Here is a 10,657-nt window from a genome sequence, read left to right as displayed (position 1 = left end):
CCGAGGGGAGGACCAGATGAACCACGACAACCCCATCAGCAGGAGGAGGGAACAGGAGGAGCTTTCCCGTGCGTTGACCGGGAGGTCAATGTCATCTTCGGCGGGCACGGGTCGCAGGAGAACAAAAGACAACAAAAGCTCAATGACCGCCAGATACTGGTGGCGACCACCGGTCCTCCCGCCCCGTACCGGTGGTCGGAGCACCCAATCACTTTCACTCGGGAGGATCAATGGCTCAACTTCGACCATCCAGGCAAATACCCGCTCCTCGTCGATCCGGTGATCCGAGAGAGCCGGGTGAAGAAGGTGCTAGTGGACGGGGGGAGCAGCATCAACGTCACCTTCCCCCGGACACTCCGAGGCTTGGGAGTTCACCTCAAAGAGCTCCACGAGTCGGACACTCCCTTCTTCGGCATCGTGCCGACTGAAGGGGAATACCCGCTGGGCCACATCTACATGCCTGTCACCTTCGGAACTCCGGAGAACTATACAACCGAGTTCCTGAGGTTCGAAGTGGCGAACTTCGACTGCGGGTACAACGCCATCATCGGGAGGCCGGGATTGGCCAAATTCATGGCCATTCCGCATTACACCTACATGATACTGAAGATGCCAGGACCGCAAGGAATCATAACTGTGCGCGCCGACTTCCAAGGCGCCGCAGAGTGTTTCCGAGTGGCCATCCAAGCAGCCCTCACTACCAAGCCGTCAACGATTTCTTCGACACAGGCGAACTCTAAGCCTGAGGAGGACCTTGCAGTACCGGCAAACGAAGCTCAGGCCGCGACCTCTATGCGGCCGACTGAAGAAACTAAGAGGATCAACCTGGGGTTCGCTGATGAACGCAAGACCGCCATCATCAGCTCCAGCCTGGACGACAATTAGGAAAGCACGCTCGTCCAGTTTCTGCAAGATAACCGAGATGTATTCGCATGGCAACCTGCGGATATGCCGGGAGTCCCAAGAGAACTGGCCGAGCACAAACTGAAGGTCTATCCCCAGGCAAGGCCGATTCGGCAAAAGCTACGTCGTTTCACGCCCGACAAGAGAGAGGCCATTCGCGCCGAGTTAGCTCGCTTGGTCGCGGCTGGATTTATTAGAGAGGTGTTACACCCCAAATGGTTAGCCAACCCTGTTCTTGTACTCAAAAAGAATAAAGTGGATTGGCGCATGTGCGTCGACTATACTGATCTCAACAAACACTGTCCGAAGGATCCCTTCGGGCTCCCAAGGATAGATCAGGTGGTGGACTCCACCGCTGGATGTTCTGTGCTGTCTTTCTTGGATTGCTATTCCGGATACCATCAGATTAGTTTGGCGAAGGAAGACGAGGAAAAAACAACGTTCATCACTCCGTTTGGTGCTTTCTGTTATACCTCCATGTCGTTCGGCCTCAAAAATGCTGGAGCGACTTATCAGAGAGTTATTCAAACGTTCTTAGCCGATCACTGGGGCAAGCGTGTGGAGGCCTACGTAGATGATTTGGTAATCAAAACAGAGAACTCGGAAAACTTCATCGAAGACTTACAGCTGGTTTTCAACAGTTTGAGACGATATAGATGGAAGCTCAACCCCGAAAAATGTGTTTTCGGGGTACCAGCAGGAAAGTTACTCGGGTTTATTGTCAGCCACCGGGGAATTGAGGCTAACCCGGATAAAATTGAAGCTATCATGAAGATGGAAGCACCTCGATCACAAAAGAAGGTTCAGCGACTTACTGGATGCATGGCAGCTCTGAGCAGATTTATATCCAGGCTGGGGGAAAAAGGTTTACCATTTTACAAGCTACTCAAGAAGGTGGATAAGTTTCAGTGGACTTCAGAGGCACAGGAAGCTCTAGATGCACTAAAGAAATTCTTGACAACACCACCGGTACTGAAGCCACCCCGACGAGCTACGTCAACTCAACCAGCTGAAGATCTGCTACTGTATATCTCTTGCACGACTCACGTGGTAAGCACTGCGTTGGTAGTCGAGCGAGCAGAAGAAGGACATGCCTACCCAGTGCAACATCCTGTTTACTTCATCAGTGAAGTTCTAGGCCCCTCAAAGAAAAAGTATCCTCAAGTTCAGAAGCTATTATACGCAGTACTTCTAACTGCCCGCAAGCTACGTCACTACTTTGATGACCACGAAGTCATAGTAGTCACTGGTTTTCCGATAGAGGATATTCTTCACAACAAGGAAGCCATTGGCCGAATAGCCAAGTGGGCTTGCGAGCTGGGATCTCATGACATCGAGTTCCAACCTCGCACTGCCATCAAAACTCAAGCACTGGTTGATTTCATATCAGAGTGGACTAAACAGCAAGTACCAGATAACCCAGAGACTGCAGAAGTATGGCGAATGTATTTTGATGGCTCGCTGAAGCTGCAGGGAGCAGGAGCAGGAATTCTCTTCACCGCACCTGGAGGCGAGCTCCTCAAATATGCCCTCCAGCTGCTGTTTCCGGCCTCCAACAATGCAGCCGAGTATGAAGCTCTGATCCACGGATTGAACATCGCCATATCATTGGGCATCAAGAGACTGATGGTGTACGGAGATTCTCTGGTAGTCATTAGCCAGATAAACAAAGAGTGGGATTGTTCAAGCGATTCAATGGGAAAATACTGCACTGTCGTCCGAAAGCTGGAAGATAAATTTGAGGGCCTGGAATTTCATCATGTAGAAAGAGATCGGAACACAGCAGCCGATGTGTTGTCCAAGCTAGGATCCAGTCGAACTCAGGTCCCACCGGGAATCTTTGTGCAAGAAGTATTACAGCCGAGCATCTCAATGGATCAAACAGAGGAGTGTAATATTATAGATCAACCCGAGCCAGACTCTGATGACTGGAGAAGGCCAATCATCAGGTATATAAAGAATGAAGAGGAACCAGATGACAAGAATTCAGCCGAGCGCATTGCCAGACAGTCGGCTCACTACACACTCATTGGGGAGACATTGTACAGAAGGGGTGCATCAGGCGTCCTCATGAAGTGCATTCTCCCATCTACTGGGAAGCGACTTCTGGAGGAGGTCCATGCTGGGCAATGCGGAATACATGCAGCGTCCAGAACACTAGTCGGGAAGGTCTTCAGGTCAGGATTCTATTGGCCAACAGCGAAGAATGATGCAGCCGAGTTAGTTCAGAGGTGCGAAGCTTGCCAATACTTGTCAAAACAACAACATCTGCCAGCACAGCAACTGTAGACCATATCAGTAACTTGGCCTTTCGCATGCTGGGGACTGGATATGATTGGACCTTTCAAGAAAGCTCAAGGAGGATACACTCATGTATTGGTAGCAATCGACAAATTCACTAAATGGGTAGAGTTCAAGCCCATCGCTTCTTTAACCTCAGCTAAGGCCGTGGAATTCATACAAGACATAATATTCAGATTCGGGATACCAAACAGCATCATAACTGACCTAGGATCCAACTTCACAAGTTCAGAGTTCTTCGACTTCTGCGAGCAAAAAAGCATTCAGATCAAGTATGCTTCTGTAGCACATCCAAGATCCAACGGGCAGGTTGAGCGAGCCAACGGGATGATACTGGAGGCACTCAGGAAAAAGGTCTTCGATAATAATGAAAAATTCGCAGGAAAGTGGATAAGGGAATTGCCTTATGTCGTTTGGAGCCTAAGAACCCAACCTAGCCGAGCTCTGCATGGAAACACTCCTTTCTTCATGGTCTATGGGTCGGAGGCAGTGCTACCCGCCGATCTCAAGTTCGGGGCGCCAAGGTTGATCTTCGAAAACATAGCAGAAGTCGAGGCCACCAGGCTGGAGGACATTGATATACTTGAAGAAGAACGGCTGAATGCGGTAATCCAATCAGCACGGTACCAGCAGACTCTAAGGCGCTATCACGACAAGGCTGTGCGACAGCGATCCTTCTCAGTAGGAGATCTCGTCCTCCGCCGAATTCTAACGGGGGAGGGACGACACAAGTTATCGCCCTTATGGGAAGGACCCTTCATAGTAGTAGAAGTCACTCGGCCAGGATCATATCGTCTCACTCAGATGGATGGCACAGAAGTCGGGAACTCCTGGAACATAGAACACCTCAGGAAGTTTTATCCCTAGCTGTATTTCAAAAGCTATCGGGACAACGATGTACTCTGTAAAGTGGAAATATGTCATCAATAAAAAAGGGGTTTCAAAGATACTCAGTTTGTTCATGATTGACTTGCATTCTTACTTAACTCGGGGTGACCACTATGCCCTGCTAACGGAGCAATCGGCTTAAGTCAGCAACGACTTGAGGCGGTGCAACATGCTCGCGCTTACTTAACTCGGGGTGACCACTATGCCCTGCTAACGGAGCAATCGGCTTAAGTCGGCAACGACTTAAGGCGGTGCAACATGCTCGCGCTTACTTAACTCGGGGTGACCACTATGCCCTGCTAACGGAGCAATCGGCTTAAGTCGGCAACGACTTAAGGCGGTGCAACATGCTCACCCTTACTTAACTCGGGGTGACCACTATGCCCTGCTAACGGAGCAATCGGCTTAAGTCGGCAACGACTTAAGGCGGTGCAACATGCTCGCGCTTACTTAACTCGGGGTGACCACTATGCCCTGCTAACGGAGCAATCGGCTTAAGTCGACAACGACTTAAGGCGGTGCAACATGCTCACGCCTACGCAATTCAGGGTGACCACTACGCCCTATTAACAAAAGCAATCGACTTAAGTTAGCAGCGACTTAAGGCGATCTAACGTGATTACAATTACTCATATAAGGATGACTTCTATATCCTGCAAACAAATTTCAAAACCATCGCGCATCGTTTTACTACTGCAAACTTACGAACTAATGAATTCTGAAACAACATGAGAATAACAATGTCGTTTAAGTACTGAAATGGCGTCCTCTAACAAATGTCTGACCACGCTAACCGCGCGCTCAAAGCACGCAAAATGTTTCTCTACTTGGTGATATTTTTCTCAGGAGCAATCGATGAGGAAGGACGACTCGAGGAATCAGGGGCAGCATTCACATCAGCCCTTATATCTTCGGGAACAACCACGCCGGGTCTCCTCATCAAGATTCGCCCCGCCCGAATAGCCTTGTCCATGGCTCTGTCGCGCTGGGCTCTGAGAGTAACAGAAGTTTCTTCAGCAACCTTGGCAGCCAACCGAGCAGTTTCTAACTCTTGGGTGATGGATTTCTTGGAAGCTCGGAGTTCTTTGATGGTAGCGTCCTTCGCTGATATCAGCTGCTTAAGCCGAGTCACCTCATCCGAAGATTCCTGCAGCTTACAGCGTTGGTTGTCCAACTCTTCCATGGTGAAGCGATGACTCCTCTCCAGGATAGTCAGCGAGTTACTAGAATCACGATACAATCTGTCAAGACTGTCGTGAGAAGCAGCAAGGATACGTTTTTCTTCCTGCAAACAAAAGTCAACTCCCTCAAAAACCAAGCAAGTAATAGGAGCACAACAAGACAAAGCACAGTTCCATAAATCACCTTTTCAGAATTGAGCTGAGCGTGAAGAGAAGAACTCAGTGCATTGGCGTCATCTAAGGCAGCGGAGACCTGACCCAGTTCAGTCTGGCTTTGAGAGTACTTTTCCTCAAAGTCAGTGCACCGCTGGACCAATTCAGCCTGATCTCGGGAATGTTTTTCCTCAAGAGCGGAAATCTGCCGAGTCATTCCTAGCAGGAGACAATCAAACAAAAAGGGGTCAGAACGTAAAGCAGCCCACAATGAAGACAAAGAGAAGCAAAAAAGCACTAACCAGCGTTGGTTGCCTCCAATTCAGAGACGCGATGTTGAAGTGACACCGGATTCCAACATGCAAGAGACGAAGCTACCTCTGGGACAGAAGCACCCTGTAACCTCAGCTGGCTAGCCATCCTATCCACCAAAGCCTGATGAGGAGAACAGATGAGTGTAACGACAGCAGTTCATGCAGTGTAAAAACTAAGCCAAAATGCGTCACAATACCTGAAGGTTGGAAAAGAACGAACAGATCCCCAAATCAGGAGAGATCAATTGATAACCGGGCGTAAGGCCACCACCCGAAGCAGCTTGCAACGAACCAGCAGGAATCAGCTCGGTGCCATCAACAGAGCCCAACACTCGGTCAGTGGGGACGCTGCCCTCTAAAGCGACTCCCTGGTCCAAGGCTTGGGCTACCACCATACAGCCGGAGTGTGGAGGCGATCCCGCATGAACGTCCATGGAAGTACAGGAGGGAGACCCCGCTCGGACACCCTCGGGGGCTGGGTCATAGTTTGCACTGCCCACTTGAGCCAGATCATCCCCGGTAGCACCCTCGGGGGCTGGGCAGTGGCTTACACTTCCCACCCGAGCCAAGTCATCCCCGGCGGCATCCTCGGGGGCTGGGCATGTGTCAACACCATCCTTGGGGTCCAAGTTCTCTGCGGTAGCCACCTCTAAGGTTGACGGGCCCTCAGCTACTTCCATAGGACCAGGATGATCCAAGTCAGTCTCCCGACCCTCGAGATCGCGCTCTAAGGTCGACGAGGCACGGGATGACCTCAACCCACTATCAAGCACATCAGCACGAACCTCCATCACACCATCATCCACTGGCTCTGATAACAAATCCTCTGGAACCATATCCTCAAGAGTCTGATCAAAGTTGGCCAGGGACAGTTCTTGCAGACCAATGAGAGCAGACAAAGCAGGAGAAGGAACTCCACTACTTTCATCGCTAGCAATGAACTGCCGACTGTTTTTCCGAGTCAAAGGAACTTCATCTTTGTTGGGGCGAAGGCAAAGACGCCACCCTTCGCTCGAGGCCTTCACTGCAGCCGCTGGTCCGACAGAGACAAAGCGGGCAGGGACACCCTTCGCAGGACTCGGCACTTTGACGAAGGCCTGCGGCGACGTCCTCCCACGGTGCGTCCTCGTTCAGTCCCAAGGCCCACGTGCGATCTGGCCCATTGTAACGGGCCCCGCGTGGCCGCCTCTGTATTACGGGCCTAACTTGTAAAGGAATACTTGTAATTACAGTTTGTAACCCTGCTTTATGGGAATATTCTGGGGATAAAATAGGTGTCTGAGGGCACATGCGTCCTTAACACAAGACGTTGGGGGCTCAGACACCTATAAATACCCCCGCACAGTGCCCGTGAGAGGCTAGATTAACAGAGCTATTGCCCCCGTGCACGTAACCCTGTTGTCACCACCTTTCACCCTTGTTGGCCTCCTTGCTGCAGAGAGCAAGTTCCAACATTTGGCGCCCACCGTTCATGCTACGACAAGACCACCCGCGATGGCACCCAAGAGAGCTAACCCCAAGACTGACGAGGCTGCGAAGGCAGCACTGCTGGCCGCAAGAAAGGGCAAGGCCCTCGCCCTCACCCAATCCACCCACCAAGAGCCCACCGAAGACAACATTCCCCGCACCTGCGAAGACGACACCTTCCGCACCTGCGGGCCCGAAGGACAATCGCTGCCTCCGCCCCCAGGCTTCGCCCCAGTGGAGGGCGCGGATCTCACCGAGGACGGCGAGGTCCTCGGCGTCTCAACAGAAGAACAGTTACAGCTGCGCGCCCTGCGCCTCAAGAACCGCAATCTCCAGAGGCAGAAGGAGATACTGGAAGCCAAGCGCCAACGTGTGTCCGCACTAGCCAAGGTGCGACAGATGATACGCGACGAGGAGCAGAAGGCCCAAGACCTCGAGCGCGAGATCGCGCTGATGCAGCGCGAAGGCCACCTCGGTCTACAGCAAGAGCCACCCCTCTAGCAGCGCGCGCAACCGGAGGACGCGCGCGAAGGCCACCTCGGCCTGCAGCATGGCCCACCCCTGCAACACCGGCCGCAGCCGGAGAACCCGCGTTTCCCCCAGCATGATTACGTCTCCCAGCACGGCGCGCCATTCCAAGGGGTCAACTACCTCGACGAGCGAAGTCCCCTGGCGCCACACCTACAAGTGACGCCTTGGCCAGCTAACTTTCGAGCGGGGGCATACCCCAAGTACAACGGCAGCACCGACCCGGCGCAGTACATCATGAGTTATCAAGTCGCCGTTGCATCAGCCGGAGGAGACGACGCCACAATGGCGAAGTCTTTCATCATCGCACTAGAGGGCCCAGCACTCACCTGGTTCACCAGATTGCCTCCGCTGTCCATTGATTCGTGGAGAAGTCTCAGGGACAAGTTCCTCCTCAACTTCCAAGGGTACCGTCCAGACACCGACGCTTTGGCCGAGCTCTCGCTTTGCAAACAGCTGGAAAAGGAGACTCTGCGGGAGTATTACCGCAAGTTCTTAACACTCAAGTCACAGCTGCCCTCTGTCGACGATCAGATCGCTATCCACTACGCCATCAATGGCCTTCGGGCTGGCGTCCTCTACAGCCATTGTATCAGAGACCCACCCAAGAGCTTGCAGGAGCTATATCAGCTCTTCGAAAAATATGCCAAATCCGAAGAGCTCCACCAGCGCAAGGTTGAGTCACAGCGGAAGCCCAAAGATGCCCCGCAGTCCAGCCGCACGTGGACGAGGACTCCGCAACCAGACTCCGGTCGAGATGGCCGCAGTCAACAGCAAGTGCACAACATCGTCAACCAACAGCCTGCTGCTGATCCCCCTCGCCGCCAGGAATATCCCCCCTAGGGCCGCGGAAATGGAACTCGCGGCAGGGGTCGAGGGCGGGCGCAGCAGCCGCCGCGCCGATTCTATTGCCTTTTCCACGGCGAAGACTGCGCCCACCAGACCAAAGACTGCCCCGAGACGAAGGCCACCAGAGACAGAATGGCGCGGGCGCAGCCAGCCGACAATCCCAGAATTGTCGCGCATAATTACCAGCCACCCCCTCCACCATATATCCACGCTCCCGCTCTGCATCCGCCGCACCACGCTTACCAACACCATCAGGAAGTACAAATCGTACCTCCTCCACCCCCACCACCACACCAGCAACATCAGAACATCCCCCATGCCCCAAAGCAGGAAGACTTCGCCGATCAACCATATCGCGGAGTCATTCACATGATAACAGGGGGGTCTAGCACTGACTTCGACACCAAGCGGCAGAAGCGGGACCACTACCGCAGCATCAACCATGTCGCCGTCACTGGCCCAGTCGTGCAGACGAAGTGGTCCCACATACCGCTAACCTTCGACGCACGAGACGTCGACCTGCGCAGCGCCCCCCACATCGACGCTATGGTCATCAATTGCAGCGTGGCAGGCTGGGACTTACACAAAGTCCTAGTCGACAACGGCAGTCAGGCGGACATCATCTTCCTCCACGCCTTCGACCGCATGGGTATAAGCCACAGCTTGCTGAAGCCTTCGGACAACCCGTTGTATGGTTTCGGCGGCAAGGGCACCTTTCCAGTTGGCAAGATAGAGTTGCCCCTCTCCTTCGGTGTAGCGCCCAATGCCCGAAGTGAGCAAGTAACCTTCGACATTGTCGACATGGTATATCCATACAACGCCATCATGGGCCGGGGCTCCATCAACAAGTTCGAAGCTGCCATCCACGGGTTGTACCTATGTATGAAGATACCAGGCCCGCTAGGCGCCATCACAGTCTACGGCAACCAGCAGACGGCGCGCAACATTGAGCGGGACTTCGTGCCCGGTCAGAGAAACGTACACTGTCTCACGACCCAGCGCGAGGTCCCTGCGCCGGCCAGCCCAACCGACAAGCAGCACGACAAGGCACAGTTGCGGTGCCAAGACGGGACCAAGACTGTCCCCCTCGATCAGGCCACGCCCAAGCAGACAGTAACTATCAGCGAAGACCTCACCTCACTTGAAGAAAAGAAACTTCTCTGCTGCCTGGCCAAGAATAAAGATGTCTTCGCCTGGTCTGCCCTCGATCTGGTCGGAGTCAGCCGAGCCGTAATTGAGCACAGCTTGGGGATTGACCCTTCGGTGCGACCCAAAAAGCAGAAGCTTCGCAAAATGTCAGACGAAAAGACAGAGGCCGCCAAGGTGGAGGTGCATCGCCTCCTGGAGGCTAAATTCATCGAGCCAGTGGCTTACCCCACGTGGCTCTCCAATGTTGTGATGGTGCAGAAAAAAGCGGAAAATGGCGCATGTGCATAGACTTCACCAGTCTCAATAAGGCCTGCCCAAAGGACAATTTCCCGTTGCCGCGGATCGACAAAATAGTCGATAGCGCGGCCGGATGCGAGGTCATGTCCCTCCTCGACTGCTTCTCCGGCTATCACCAGATATACATGAAGGAGGAAGACAAGGCTAGCACCAGCTTTATAACACCCTTCGGCACTTATTGCTTTGTCAGAATACCGGAGGGTCTCAAGAATGTCGGATCCACCTTCTCCAGACTCACCAAAACAGTGCTCGAGGGGCAGGTCGGCAGAAATATATTCACATATGTGGACGACATCGTCGTCGCCAGCAAGAATAAGGAGGACCATCTCGCCGACCTGGCAGAGACATTCGCGAACATGCGAGATGCACGACTCCGCCTAAACCCGGAAAAGTGCGTTTTCGGTGTTCGCCAGGGCAAGATATTGGGCTACCTGGTGTCCCGCCGCGGCATCGAGGCCAACCCAACCAAGATCCAGGCCATCGTCGATATGTCGCCTCCGCAGTCCGCCAGGGACATCCAGCGCCTGACAGGCAGGATGGCCGCTCTCAACAGATTCATCTCCAGGTCCGCCGAGCGAAGTCTCCCCTTCCTCAAAACACTCCGCGGCGCGAAGGACTTCGCTTGGG

This window comes from Zea mays, chromosome 6 (assembly GCF_902167145.1).
Source record: "Zea mays cultivar B73 chromosome 6, Zm-B73-REFERENCE-NAM-5.0, whole genome shotgun sequence".
NCBI classification, from domain to species: Eukaryota; Viridiplantae; Streptophyta; class Magnoliopsida; order Poales; family Poaceae; genus Zea; species Zea mays.
This window is presented reverse-complemented; position numbering follows the sequence as displayed.